Here is a 16,084-nt window from a genome sequence, read left to right as displayed (position 1 = left end):
GTTCTGGTTGTAAAACTTCTCAAAATGGAAAAGATGCTCTCCACAGAGGTTTTAGTCAAAGACCACTTGATGACAAGTTCTTTAAATTCTACTGCATCATTCAAGATAAGAGTGTCAGATGTTTTGGACATTAAGTTTGCACAGCTCATCCCTATGAAAACATTTTCTACTTTATCAACCAAGGAAGTAGGTTAAAGAGATTCTCAGGAAAGAATTCTCAGAAAAGAATTTCTTTGCTCCATTGATAATTTGTGGAAATCACTTTAGCTATTAGAACACTGTGGCTTCAGATGGGTTTTCACAGATATTCTGAAATCTCTTCATTTCGTTTTTTTTGTTTTGTTTTGTTTGAGACGGAGTCTCGCTCTGTCACCAGGCTGGAGTGCAGTGGCACCATCTTGGCTTGCTGCAACCTCTGCCTCCCAGGTTCAAGCCATTCTCCTGCCTCAGCCTCCTGAATAGCTGAAATTACAGGCACACACCACTACACCCAGCTAATTTTTGTATATTTAGTAGAGATGGGGTTTCATCATGTTGGCCAGGCTGGTCTCAATCTCCCAACCTCGTGATCTACTTGCCTCTGACCTCCCAAAGTGCTAGGATTACAGGCGTGAGCCACTGTGCCAGGCCCTTGGTTATTTTGTGGGTTTTTTTGCTTGTTTTTTAAATATTAATAGATGCAGGGTCTTACTATGTTGCCCAGGCTGGTCTAGAAACAAAATCTCTTCTAACAATATACAAGTGTATAGTGTAAGGTGGTGTCTGTTCTTTAAACTTAGTCATAATACTTCTGTCTTTGAAGAAAAAAAAAGACTTAATGTCCTCAAACTACTCAGACCTAGCCAGTACACTGTACCAATGTTAGTTAGCTCTAAATTATTTTTTTCTCTTTTTTTTTTTTTTTTTTTTGAGACAGAGTTTTGCTCTTGTCGCCCAGGCTGGAGTGCAATGGTGTTGTGATCTTGGCTCACTGCAACCTCTACCTCCCGGGTTCAAGCAATTCTCCTGCCTCAGCCTCCCGAGTAGCTGGGACTACAGGCATGCACCACTGTGCCCCACTAATTTTTTGTATTTTTAGTAGAGACGGGGTTTCACCATGTTGGCCAGGCTGGTCTCCAACTCCCGACCTCAGGTGATCTGCTCGCCTCAGCCTCCCAAAGCGCTGGGATTACAGGCGTGAGCCACTGCGCCTGGCCAGATTATTCATTCTTAATGGATGTCTACACTGTGTCAAGGCACTATTCCTGGTCTGATAACACAGTGACAAGCAAAACAGACACAATACATGCCTTTGAGGAGCTTCATTCTGGTTGGGGAAATGGACAACAAGTACATTAATAAATAAATAAAAGACTATCTGACACTGACAAATACTACAAATACAATGAAACAGGCTAATCAGGCAATGGCATTCTGAATTCAGATAACACAATACAGACAATAAAAGTTCTTTGAGAAAAACATCTATGTCCTATTTATCCTAAGACCCCTGGTATCTAATGCAATGCTTGATATTTAGTAGATGTGCACTTTTTCTTGCAGTTGAGTTAATTCTAAATGAAAAAAAAAAAAAAGACATCACTGAAGTAAGAACCTTGAAATAAAGGATTAGAAATTCACCAATCATGCTTAAACTCTTTTGCAGTCAAATTTCTAATACAAATGGCAACTTGCACAGGAAAAGCAGTCAGAGTTGCTCTCTGCCAAAGGATGGAGCTTCCATCCTTCTGATTGGGGCACTGCACAAAATGCTCCTGGTATGTCTAAACTCTGATCTACTCTGCTCCCTGGAAGGAAGAGGGTACTGGCTTCACTTTGATTCAGATTTATTATGGCAGGACAAACAATTGCTTCATTACTGCTGGACTTGAGGGAGATTCAGAATGAAACCTAGGTGTTAAAAGCCATTTGATGCTGAGCTTTCAGCCATACCTCCTGAGGGGTCAACTGAGACACCAAGTGGAGAAAGAAGTCATTCTCTCATGGACAGCAGGCTGCTGAAACAGCGTCCCTTCTGACTGGCCAATCAATAGCACATTACAACAACAGGCAAAGAGAGGTCACAGGTTCAAACAGGAGGTGTTAGGTCATTTATTTATTTCTTTAAGTTGTTGGTTTAGTTCCTCCAGACATGTCTGTTAGAGAAAGAAGGGTAGGATTGGTTTTTGTAGTTTGTATTTGTGATAACATTCTGTGTTTGAGTCATACTGATCTCTGCCTATTTATAATTATTGTTTTTTTTTTCCAAAAAATGCAGTGTCCATACAGCAGAGATAAAATTTTGTAAAATCATTCATTAGAGTAGTATTTACATTGTACTGTTAGTAGAAATTGTTTATTTACAATTTAGGTTTTCTATTTATTAGGATCATTAGCGGGAAACAACATCCTCACTTGTACAGGGCGACTTGATGTCACAGACGGAGCACTGGGATCTGAATTTCTATCTGAGCTCACTCATGCACTGACTCTGGGACCTCTGGCTTTGTGGTCACATCTGAATTTTGGCTTTTTCCTCTCTTAGTGGCATGAGCTTGGAAAATTACCTATCTTCCCCGAGCTTCCACCCCCTCCTCCATAAAATGAGGATGACAATATGCACTTCAAAGTTTTTATGATGACTAATAACATCATAAATGTCATCATTTATGTATCATCATGTCATCATATGATGTCAATATGTATTAGTTTGCTAGTGCTGCCATAATGAGATGCCCCAGAGTGGGTGGCTTAAACAACAGAAATGTATTTTCTGACAGTTTTGGAGGCTGGAAGTCCGAGATCAAGGTCCTAGCAGGATTGGATTCCTCTAAGGCCACTCAGCTTGTAGATGGCCATCCTCTTGCTGCTTTTTCATATGTTTGTCCCCTGTATCCTTGTGTCCCTGGTGTCTTTTCCTCTTTGTATAAGGACACCAGTCATATTGGATTGGGGCCCCACCCTAATGGCCTCCTTTTAAATTCTTTCAAGGACTTGTCTCTAAATATGGTTAAATTCTGGGGGGTGGGACTGCAATGTACAAATTTTGGGAAGACACAATTCGGTTCATAACATAGTGTTTATAAGGTGTATAATAAATTAGATTCCTTTCATTTTCCTTTAATTTTACAAATCGGCCTAAACAGCAGGTTTCAAAGTGTGGCCACAGATCCTTGAAGGTCAACAAGATCTTTTCAGGGGATTTGTGAGATCAGAACTATTTTCACACTAATACCAAGACGTTATTTGCCTTTCTGTCAGGGTTGACTTTTGCACTGATAGTGCTAAAGCAATAGTGAATAAAACCACTGGCCCCTTAATACGCATCAAGGCAGTGGCACCAAACTTTGCTTATAGTCATTGTATTCGTCAATATCATACACTGGTAGTTAAAAAAAAAAAAAAAAAAAAAAGGAAAAAAGCACCAATTGAACTAAGAATGTCTTTGATGAAGCAGTTATTGATTTTATTAAATTTCAATCCTTGAATATACGTATTTTAAATATTTTGTGTGATGAAATGGAGTGCACACATGAAGTACTGCTTCATACCAAAGTACAATGGTTGTCTCAAGGAAAAGCACCCGTGTGGTTGAGTTGCAGCGGACCTCGCCACCTCTGTCACAAAGCACCAACCAGTTTGCTGTTAAGATTTTCAGACTTACAAACTTTGATTCGAGGAAGTTTAACTTGCAGACAAACTATGATTATTGAGACTTTGGTATGTAATGACATTTTATTGAAAATGAACTAAGTGGACCTCTCAACTGAAAGGAACAAAAGAACCTGTATTTTTTCAGTATTTGTCCTCAACAATAAAATGGGAGCTTTCAGGTAAAAATTAGAATTTTGGAAACTTGTTTCTGCCACCATGAGATTAACAGGATTCCAGGGTTTAAATACTTTCCTTATGTGGGCTGGTGGTGATATTAAAAAATACGATTTTGGGCCGAAATGTGGAAGCTCTGCATTGCCCAGTGAAACAATGTTTTCCAAATAACCAATACATCCTTTTACAAAATCAGGCATGGATAAAGAAATTCATTCAAAGTGCAAGGTAGACCAATAGATTTCAAAGTAAATGTTCATTGATTTCATTTCATAGTCTATATTATTGATCTTTGTTGCAGTATCAAAGAAGAATATCTACAGTTTTCTAAGATGATGAAAACATACTTCTTTTCCAACTACATATCTGTGTGAGGCCAAATAGAATGGTTACTGAGTTTCCTCCCCCTACCTCTAAAAAATATTGATAACTGCTAGCCTAGATCAACGTCTCCCAAGGCACAGAATAAACACTGCTGGTCACACATAAGATGGTTCTAATAAAGCACACATAAACTTTTTAAGGTTTGTATAATTGCAAATTTACTTTGATTTTGGCAAATTATACTGGTTTTCCATTTTATAGTTTTACAAAGCTTTCTTTTTTCATACATTTATATTAAAAAGTGAATTTAATGGAAACATGCAGATATGGTAAAAATGGTGGCAGTGGTATGTGAATGACTGACATATGGGAAGTCCTGGTCCCAGGATATATTTTCAAAAGCAGGTATTGCACTGGGTTATTTTTTCTAACGTGGGCCTTCTCACCCAACATTTTTATGTATTAATGATTATCACGAATGTAAGAAAACATTTTAAATGGTCCATTTTCAAGGCATGATAAATCTAAGTACTGGGGGCCAGCCTGTGGATGTAACAAACCGCACATCTCATGCCCCTAGAAGGTCACGATAAGTGAACAGAATGTAGAGGAGGGGTCAGCCCACAAAAGGGAAGAAGGTTTCATTATCGGGAAATCAAAACTTAAGCAGGGAAGGGGATGGGGTATAACCACATAAGGGGGATCATGAAACTCAGGTGACATCCGGGAAGATTGTAACCCCATAGTACTCAACCAATGAGGAACTAGGGGAGGCACTTGCGTGCTAAGAGATAAATTACCTTCTGTAACTGCCCTAGATGTGCCTGCCTACCAAACACCCCATCTCACAAGACCACCATTAAAACGTCTTGCTTCCACTATTCTTCGTGACTGAGTCCATTCTTTGGGTTTGGACAGGTGAATGTGCATTTCTCACAATGAAGAAAGAGAATTTACTTAGAGTACAAATTATTCTCCTTCTCATTCAGACCACAAAGTTTTATTTGAGGCCTGGATAATTAGTTTGATTTAGCTATCTGCAGTAACAATTTGAAGTCTCCAATTCATTCTGGATTTTGTAGACATAGTTCTCATTACACAGCTACTAATATTGCGTCTGGAATTGGTGGGTTCTTGGTCTCGCTGACTTCAAGAATGAAGCCGCAGATGGTCGTGGGGAGTGTTACAGCTCATGAGGATGGTGTGGACCCAACGAGTGAGCAGCAGCAAGATTTATTGTAAAGAGCAAAAGAACAAAGATTCCACACTATAGAAGGGGACCCCAGCGAGTTGCACCAATGGCTGGGCAGCCTGCTTTTATTCCCTTATCTAACCCTACCCACATCCTGCTGATTGGTCCATTTTACAGAGAGCTGATTGGTCCTTTTGACAGAGTGCTGATTGGTGCATTTACAATCCTTTAGCTAGACACAGAGTGCTAGGCAGAAAAGTTCTCCAAGTCCCCACTAGATTAGCTAGATACATAGCATTGATCGGTGCATTTACAAACCTTTAGCTAGACACAGGGTACTGATTGGTGTATTTAAAAACCTTGAGTCAGAGACAGAGTGCTGATTGGTGTATTTACAATGCCTTAGCTAGACATAAAGGTTCTCCAAGTCCCCACTAGACTCAGGAGCCCAGCTGGCTTCAACTACTGGATCCTGCATACGGGCCTCAGGCAAAGATGCCCTCCAGTCCTGCGCTGTGCACCCGCACTCCTCAGCCCTCCGGTGGTTGATGGGACCGGGTGCTGGGAACAGGGGGCGGCGCTCATCTGGGAGGCTCCAGCCACGCAGCAGCCCAAGGCAGCAGGGAGGCTCAGCCATGGTGGGTTGCAGGTCCCAAGCCCTGCCCCGCGGGGAGGCAGCTGAGGCCCAGGGAGAATTCGAGTGCAGCGCCGGCAGGCTGGCACTGCTGGGGGACCTTGCGCACCCTCTGCAGCTGCTGGCCCGGGTGCTAAGCCCGTCACTGTCCGGCCCCGGCCAGTTGCTCCGAGTATGGGGGCCCACTGAGCCCACGCCCACTCAGAATTCGCTGGCCCGCAAGCGCCACGCGCCCCCCAGGTTCCCGCCCGTGCCTCTCCCTCCACACCTCCCGGCAAACAAAGGGAGCCGGCTCCCGCCTCGGCCAGTTCAGAGAGAGGCTCCCACAGTGCAGAGGCAGGCTGAAGGGCTCCTCAAGCGTGGCCAGAGTGGGCGCCGAGGCTGAGGAGGTGCCCAGAGCGACCAAGGGATGCACAAGGGCTGCCAGCACGCTGTCACCTCTCAATATTACTTGGTGAAACAGAAAATATTATCAGTTCTTTTACTTTAATCTAATCTTCTGTCTGTAAGCTATGTCAAGCTCTAGGCTTCCTTTAAATCAGAAAAGCCCCCAAATTCATGCTGTATGGACATTGACTGATCCCTCTATTCACTTTCTAACTCCATGGAAAGTGGTTCAGGAGCCAGTCTTGAGAAAAAGGGTAGTTCAGGGAACAGTGCTGAAGGCAGCATCTGGAGATTTGCATTCTTCCCATGACAATGACCCAATTTTGCATTGAGACTTTGGGCAAAACTCAATCTCTCCGGACCTGACTTTCTGTGTCTGCAAAACAAGGAGTTGAACTAAATAATCTTTCAGTTCAAACAGCCTGACTCAGAAGAGAACTAGAAAGAGCTTGTCAGGGAGCCATTTCTCTAGGGGGCTCCGGAAGAAAGGGAGCATTCAGCCCTTCAAGAGGCACCACTCAGGCCGCTGAACACCACACTCTGCCTTTACAGACATGGACTCCATTTCCATTTGAACGGTGTTATTTTATCTTAATCTGTTACTCTGCAGTGGCACCGAAACTTAATATAATTAAAAGAAGGGGGTGGACACACTGAATGGGTGGCAAGGCGTGGCTGCCTGAGCCCCAGGAACTGCGAATTCTAATCTTGGCGCTGCTGCTGTCTCAGGACACATCATGTACCCTTTCTAAAACCCAGACAGCTTCCGGACAACATCGTTAGCCTATCTCACAGGACTGTTGTGAGAAATAATTTGCAAAAATAGCAGTGTAAAAGAGTTTGCAAAATGAAGTGCTAAACTGAAACTTGGGCAACATGCTGAGTATTCCTATTCTGTCCAGCTAACTAATAAATATAAATTTGCTATTAGTTGAAAAGTCCTTAAGAATATAACTACTTAATCAATACAACACCAGCAGCCTGACAAATCAGCATGAAGCCACAAACCTGAGACCTGCAAGAAATTAACTTGGTGCCTAACAGAAATTGGACTGTGAGCAAGATAATTTCTGGAAATTTAAATTTCAACCCACAAAACTTGAACCACATTATACACTTTTAGGTCTAGGTGCACTTAACGGCTAGGTCCACATTGCTGTTACACATATTACAAGCAAATGTGAGAAGACAAAAATGTTTTGGGGAACCCAGAAATTTTTAAAATCTATCTGTAAAATTTACATGCAAAATATGCTTTTATAATGAATTTTAAAAGATACTTTACAAATTTTTTTAAGTTGCTATTATTGCTGTAAGTAAATTTGTCTTTTAAAATTTTTCATTTAAACTAGGCAATTTAAGAATTAAGAACTGGAGAGAAAGAGAGAAAGAAAGAAGTTTATTTTGATGCTCATTTCTCTTTCCTCTAAGTCCTGTACAAGCAATTGAACAAGAGACTTGCAAAACTAAGGTTGACAAAGGGGTGTGTGTGTGTGTGTACATGTATATGTATGTACACACACAGAAGTCAGGAAAACAGCTGGAATAGTTGAGTTGTGCTAGACCTCTCCTGAGCATTGTGGTTAGTCATTCCTCTGCTGGCTGGTGGGTCTGTTTTTCTGTTTACCTTTTCTTGGTCATAAAAGCCATATCTTTAGGGCAGCCTTCTTAAAGGAAGTGCTTCGATTCTGGCTTAATGAAAGGTCTGAATAAATGAATGCTAAGAGTTTTTGTCACCTCTGTGTTCCTCGGGACTCCCCCTCTGCCAGCCTAACACGTCTTGCAAACTTACCAACAGTCTGTCCTCTGAGGGCCAGCAGAAGGTTTCCTTGATTGCCCTGTGTTCTTTTGCTGGATGCAAAGGTTTAGTCACGGTCAGATTCCCTTGCCTCATTTCCATGGAGTTAAACTAAATGACAATCTGGCACTCCATCTTGTCTCTCAGTCAGCAGGAAATGGCAGCTCCGTGGAGACTGATCTGAAGGGAAAAGAAACTTTTTTTGCTAGAAGCAGCCAACCCAGACATTTCTTATTCCACAGGTAGTCGATAAAGTATTAATGACTGCAGAGATTTGAAAGGCCCCAGACAAAGAGGCTATTCTAGGCTTTCCCTTCCTGGTTTGCCCTTTAGATCACTTTGAAGCTATAGGCAAATGTAACTCAAGAAACAAACTCCAGAATGAGTTATCCCAAATGACACAAAGAGAGTAGACTTCCTGTTTCCCACTACTTCACTGTAGGGAGCTGAAAAACAGCAATTCTTTGCAACTTGTAAGGCCATGACAAAGAAAAGAAAACTCAGGGCAAGAGGAGAATGAGAAAGAGAGAAAGGAGAATTAAACTTCTCTGATTATCAATTGGAAATAGCTCAAACAATGATACACATGCCAGGTATACTCACAAAGCTCTCTGTGGAAATCTTCATTCCTTTATGGCTGTTAAGCAGGATCATTGTAACAGCTGTTTCTTTGACATTACTTGTTGGCATCTAAAAATACGCCAGAAGCTGTAAGGCAGGCCAGAGATGAAACTTCCATTTTTTCCAAGTGTTTTCCCTTCTCTTTTGAAACCTAGTAACCAACAAATGACACATTAATTCCTTGAGCAATGAAATTAAACAAAGTAGGATTAATGTCCACTTCACTAAAATGAAATCAAATGAAATAAATATGTGAATGAAACTTGTCAGAATAAGAGAAAATAACCTGCTTATATGCAGTTTTTGAAATGAGCACCTCAGGCACGTTTAGTGAATGTTGCTGGAGGAATGTGAAAAATGAATAGTTCTCCATGGAATTTCTGTTAGATGGTCTTTAAAACAGCACCCTGATCAAACTTTCCCTCTCCCATTAAAAAAAAAAAAAAAAAGTCAAAGTCAAAGGAAGAATTCCTAAAAGTTAGGAAATTGAATGTTTATTTTTGCTATTGTTTTCATACTAAATAGGAACATGAAAGAAATCTTTCACTCTGCAGCTGCATCTAATTTAAAATGAAGCTCCCCAAAGAGGAGTGAAGAGGATGTGATGAGGAGCAGTTAAACATGGATGCTAATATTTTGTGAGGCATCTGCTACTCTTCCACCACCTAGAATTCTAAGAATCAAATTAGTAGATTCAATTCTGCCAAAGTTATCAAATTATTTGTCCAAAGGATTGTGCAAAGCAGGCCCCTCCTTACCAACATCTGCTCTACCCATCCAGTGAGGACCAAAGATGACCATCTATTTGATTTGTGGAGATGGTACTTTTCACCAGTGGCTGGTCTGGCTGAACGCTGCACCTTTCATCATCAAAGTCCTCAGTTATTGCATGAATCTGCAGAAAACTGTAATAAACTACTTCATCTTTAGGTCCATAGAGAGATAATTCAAATATTTGATTTGAAATATAAAATACTTACATATTTCACAAATATGCTAAAAATGTTTCAGCACCTGTGTCACCATTTTAAGTGAACACCCAAGAACCCCATCAGCAAATAAATGAATGTAGTACTTTTTTGGGGGGTGGGGGAGACCACAAAAGGAAAAGTAGGAGGGGTTTTCTTACTACTTGTTATATTCAGAGACTTTTAATTTGAGAAATATGATTTAATACTACAAAATGTGGTAATCCTATCAAGTCTGACTGTCCATCCTTGATGTGTGCTGGAATCAGATGACAGACAATGGGCAAAATCTGTTAGGCTAAAAAGCTGAAATGAAAAGTTGCCAGGGATTTTACTTGCCAAAGTCTCACAAGAGGTAAGGAATGAATGACTATTTATCAGTCTGGGATATGTGTAATTTGGCTTTTTCACATAGGAATTTCTCTTCCCTCCTACCAAAACGAAAGCTGGAGTTTGAGAGTGCATTAACCATACTGGATTCAAAGACAACTGACTGGAACCTGACCAGCGAGGATGTGGCTGTGTAGCTCAAATTTATGACGGTGCATCTGCTGTGAGTGGTGTCTTGAATGGAGGCCAGGCCCTCTTCCGTCAGTCGCATCCATATGCTACGCATGTGTTCACTGTACGCACACTTTTTAAATTTAGCTCTTGTGGGTACATGTTCTACACTTTCCCCCTGTACATGATTTTTTTAAAAATATGCTTTAGAAAATATACACAATCTTTTCAAAGTCTTTGCTGACTCACTGGGGGTTCTTTTGAATGTTTTCCTTTTGAAAGCCTTCAATTTAGGTAGTCAAAAGTGTGTGACAAAAGCCATCCTTAGTCTACTAAGATTAAAATCTACTGCTCATTTTAAAATAGTTGTTTTGTGATGTCCTGTCAAAAAACTTCTTTTTTTCTATCCAGAAGCAGACAACAGCTCTTTTTGATAGACTACAACATGGTGAGAAAAGATAGGAAAACAATCATCCTGACCAGTTGGGGCCAGTTTATGTGTTAGTCTTCCAAACACCTTGCATTTTACAGTTTAGTGGCAGGACAACACAGGTTTCAGTACTACAGTTGTCACTATGACTGGCTCCGAAGTGTCTCCCTTAGGGAGATGCAGATTCAGACATTTCCGATGTAAAAATTCAAACAACTATATTGTCCATTAGAATAATTTCCATAGCTCCTTCTTCTAATGGCTTAGTTGTGAATCAAAGTTATTACCTGGGTCAGGCATTCCTGGAACAAGATTGTGAAATTGGTTGGCTGCAACTTTCCTGGAGGCTTGTGTTTTCATCTGACTTTTCATGACTACATTTTATCACCTTCTTTGTACCTTAGAAAACAAAAAGGCATTATCATTGTGGGTGTTTATAAATATGTTCCTGTTTAGCACTTTTTTTTTGAGATGGAGCCTCGCTCTGTCACCCAGGCTGGAGTACAGTAGAGCAATCTTGGCTCACTGAAAACTCCGCCTCCTGGGTTCATGCGATTCTCCTGCCACAGCCTCCTGAGTAGCTGGGATTACAGGTGCCTGCCACCATGCCTGGCTAATTTTTTTTTTTTTTTTTTTTTTTTTTTTAGTAGGAATGGGGTTCCACCATGTTGACCAGGCTTGTCTCGAATTGCTGTCCTCAAGTGATCTGCCCACCTTGGCCTCACAAAGTGCTGGGATTACAGGTGTGAGCCATCACACCCAGCTCCTATTTAGCACTTAAATGCATACTTTCAAAATGTTCAATTTGTATTTCCCTTGATCCTGAAATCACCGTTCTATTTTTCTCTCTCTATAGACAGATAAGATAGACAACTATGCTTTCATTTTATTGTTTATAATTCCTGGAGGGCCAGGACAATGCTTTCTTTCATTTTGATTTTTTTCTTTCTTCTCTTTTATCTTACTCTCTTCATGACATCTACAGTCTTATGCACACAGAAAGCTTTTTTTTTTTTTTTTTTTGAGACGGGGTCTCACCCAGCTCACTCTAACCTCTGCCCCCTGGGTACAAGCGATTCTCCTGCCTCAACTTCCCAAGTAGCTGGGATTACAGGCACCTGCTACTGCACCCAGCTAATTTTTGTATTTTTAGTAGAGATGGGGTTTCACCATGTTGGCCAGGCTGGTCTTGAACTCCTGACCTGGTGATCTACCCGCCTCAGCCTCCCAAAGCGCTGGGATTACAGGCATGTTCCTGGCTAGAAAGCATTCTTAATTGACTGTGTTTCCCTCTTCTCTTATTACCAAGCCTAAGATTTGGGAAACAATAGTTTCCGAAGTAGTTTTCATCTAATCTCTTAAATCATTAGAAAAATGCACCCAATAATATAATGTGAAATACAGGATTTACATTTTTAATATATGTTTAGATTCTTATCTCCTTTGAAGCACCCTTTATAAGACAAACTACATCAAACTTTTCAAAGTAATTCTTAGTGTTATTGAAAATGTTCACACTTTTGGAATGGTTGACAGAAAAATAATTGGATGACAGTCACATAATTGATTAATTCAGTAAATTCAGCCTGTAAGATAAACCAGTTTGGGATATCATATGAAACAAAACATCTAAATATTTCACGTTCAGCCAATTAGCTTACCATCAAATAGCCAGTCATGAATTAAAGGAGAAAATAAATGATCCCTGAGAAATGGCTTTGTAAGGCATATTTCCACCTGTCTTCCTTGAGGAAGAGTAACCCTCTAATTCAATCTAGCTGATAGCTTTAGGTCACTGCAGTTGATCAAATGATAAAGAAAAAAAACCATTAAGGGATTTTACCCAGGGCTAGGAATCATTTAGAACTAACACTCTGAGACTAGAGTTTAACACAACACTCGCTTCATGAATCTTTCTTAAGGCTACTGTATAAATTCAATCATTTTCAAAGAAGCATTCAGGGTTCCCTGAAACATCACAGGCCTGAAAATTTGCGAGTTCCTGTAGGGTCTGGTGACTCCTCTCACACTATTCCTACTTCATACACAAATTCATGGTGCTCACATAAAAAGCCCTGGCCACCTCCTCTGGTCTTGAAAGCAGCCGTCCTGCTGTGTATTCTCTTTTGGTAGAGGGTTGGACACTGAGTTACACTTCACTTGAAAATCTTACTCAGCTAGAAGGGAGTCATTCAATTTCTTCAAACACCCTCTAACATTTGGTCTTATCTCACATCTGGTTCAAAGTTAAATTTCTTTCTCCTGCTAAAGGAAGAATATTATCATTTCGTGCAAGCCTTGTCCCTGTAATGGCTCCATCTCCAACCTCATCCAGTCACTGAATCCTGACTCTCCTCACTCCTAAATTTCTCTCATCCACCCTCTTGTCTCCTCCAGGCCTTCTGCTGTGATCTGATTTCAGACCTTCCTCACCCCAGATTACCACAATACCCCCCTCCAGCCTACTTCTCTACTTCATCCTCCACACTGCTGCCAAAAGGATATTTTTAACTTTCAATTTTGAAATAATTTTAGACTTACAGAGAAGTTGCAGAATCAGTACAGAGTTCCCATAAGCCATTCATCTAGCTTTTCCTAATGTTAATAGGAAATGTTTATAATCTCTTATATGACTTTAATACAATCACTGAAGGATTTTTAAAAATGAGTACTTTTTATTAAAAATTCATAATTTTATACATTTGTGAGGCACAATGTGATGTTTTCATATTTATACACAAACTGGAATAATTAAATCCAGCTAATTAACATATCCATCACCTCGCTTATCATTTTTTGTGCTGAGTCATTTTTTAATTTAGTCTTACTTTGAAATATATAATACATTATTATTGACTCTAGTCACCCTGCCATGCAATAGATCTCAAAACTTATTCCTACTAACTGAAACTTTGTACCCTTTGACTAACAACTTCCCATTTTCTCCCACTTCCCCCCAGCCTTTGGTAACCATCATTTTATGCTATGTTCAGGAGTTAGACTTTTTAAGTTTCCACATATAAGTAAGATCATTTGTCTTTCTGTGCCTGGCTTATTTCACTTCGCATAATGTCCTCCAAGTTCATCCATATGGTCACAAATAAGAGAATTTCCTTTTTTGAAAGGCTGAATAATATCTCATTGTGTATATATACCACATTTTCTTCAGCTGTGGATCCATTGATGGGTACTTAGGTTGATTCCGTATCTTGACTATTGTAAATAATGCTGCAATGAACATGGGAGTGCAGATATCCCTGCACCATACTGATTTCATTTCCTTTGGATATATACTCAAATATGAGATTGCTGGATCATATAGTTCTATTTTTGGTTTTTGTAAGGAACCTCCATACTGTTTTCTATAATAGCTGTACTATCACATACCCAATAACAATGTACAAGGGTTGTTACATACCCAGCAACAATGCACAAGGGTTCCCTTTGCTCTGCAGACTCACCAATACTTGTTATCTTTCATCTTTTTGATAACAGCCATTCTAACACGTGTAAGGTGATATCTCATTGCAATTTTAATATGCATTTCCCTGATGATTAGTGATACTGAGCATTTTTTCATGTACCTATTTGTATGTCTTCTTTTGAGAAATGTCTGTTCAGGTCCTTTACCCACCTTTTTCCCCTTTGAAAAAAAATATTAACTTTTAAGTTCAGGTGTGCATGTGCAGGCTTGTTACATAGGTAAACTTGTGTCGTGGGGGGTTGTTGTACGGATTATTTCATCACCCAGGTATTAAGCCTAGGATCCATTAGCTATTTTTCCTGATCCTTGTCCCTCCAAGCCTCCACCCTCTGATAGGCCCCAGTATGTGTTGTTCCCCTCTATGTGTCCATGTGTTCTCATCATTTAGCTCCCACTTACAAATGAGAACATGCAGTATTTGGTTTCCTGTTCCTGAATTAATCTGCTAAGGATAATATTCTCCAGCTTCATCCATGTCCCTGCAAAGGACGTGATCTCATTCTTTTATATGGCTGCCTAGTATTCCATGGTATATATGTACCACATTTTCTTTATCCAGTCTGCCATTGATGGGCATTTAGGTTGATTCCATTGTTTGCTACTGTGAATAGTGCTGCAGTGAACATACACATGCATGTGTCTTTATAAAAGAATGATTTATATTCCTTTGCGTATATACCTGGTAATGGAATTCTTGGACCAAATGGTATTTCTATTTTTAGGTCTTTGAGGAATTGTCACGTTGTCTTCCACAACAATTGAACTAATTTACACTCCCACCAACAGTATATAAGCGTTCCTTTTTCTCCATAACCTTGCCAGCATCTGTTATTTTTTTACTTTCTAATCATAGCCATTCTGACTGGTGTGAGATGGTATCTCATTGTGGTTTTGATTTGCGTTTCTCTAATGATCAGTGATGTTGAGCATTTTTTTATATGATTGTTGGCCCCACATGTATGTCTTCTTTTAAGAAGTGTCTGTTCATGTCCCTTGTCCACTTTTTTATGGGGTTGGTTTTTTTTTCATGTAAATTTGCTAAGTACCTTAGAGATGCTGGATATTAGACCTTTGTCAGATGCATAGTTTGCAGAAATTTTCTCCCATTCTGTAAGTTGTCTGTTTACTCTGTTGACAGTTTATTTTGCTGTGCAGAAGCTCTTGTCTAATTAGATCCATTTGTCAATTTTTGCTTTTGTTGTAATTGCTTTTGGAGTCTTCATCATGAAATCTTTGCCCACGCCTGTGTTCTAAATGGTATTGCCTAGGTTGTCTTCCAGGATTTTTATAGCTTTAGGTTTTATATTTAAGTCTTTAATCGATCTTGAGTTAATTTTTGTATACAGTTTAAGAAAGGGGCCCAGTTTCAATCTTCTGCCTATGGCTAGCCAGTTATATCCCAGCACCATTTATTAAACAGGGAACTCTTTCGTCATTGCTTGTTTTTGTTATGGTTGTCGAAAATCAGATAGTTGTAAGTATGCAGCCCTATTTCTGGGTTCTCTATTCTGTTCCACTAGTCTATGCATCTGTTTTTGTACCAAAACCATGCTGTTTTGGTTACTATAGCCCTGTAGTATAGTTTGAAGTTGGGTAGTATCATGCCTCCAGCTTTTTTCTTTTTGCTTAGGATTGCCTTTTGCATTTATTCAATTCTATATGAATTTTAAAATAGTTATTTCTAGTTCTGTGAAGAATCTTAATGGTAGTTTAATAGGAATAACATCGAATCTGTAAATTGTTTTAGGCAACATGGCCATTTTTTTCTTCCTATCCATGAGCATGGAATGTTTTTCCTTTTGTTTGTGTCATCTCTGATATATTTGAGAAGTGTTTTGTAGTTCTCTTTGTAGTGATCTTTCACCTCCCTGGTAAGCTGTATTACTAGGTATTTTATTCTTTTTGTGGCAACTGTGAATGGGAGTATGTTCCTGATTT

The 16,084-nt window shown here is 39.8% G+C and overlaps 1 long non-coding RNA gene across 1 annotated transcript; it reads right to left on the bottom strand.

The window, feature by feature from the left end:
• Nucleotides 1-1,702: 1,702 nt before the first annotated feature.
• Nucleotides 1,703-8,911, bottom strand: LOC110743124. Its single transcript, XR_002521644.2, has 3 exons — nt 8,746-8,911; nt 8,137-8,322; nt 1,703-2,135 (listed from the first exon to the last, which is right to left on the bottom strand). It is a non-coding gene; the product is annotated as an uncharacterized LOC110743124 (long non-coding RNA).
• Nucleotides 8,912-16,084: the final 7,173 nt, after the last annotated feature.

The sequence above is a fragment of the Papio anubis genome, chromosome 6, assembly GCF_008728515.1.
Source record: "Papio anubis isolate 15944 chromosome 6, Panubis1.0, whole genome shotgun sequence".
In the NCBI taxonomy this organism is placed as follows: Eukaryota; Metazoa; Chordata; class Mammalia; order Primates; family Cercopithecidae; genus Papio; species Papio anubis.
Note: the sequence above shows the minus strand (reverse complement) of the source record. Positions and strands in the feature narration are given on the sequence as shown.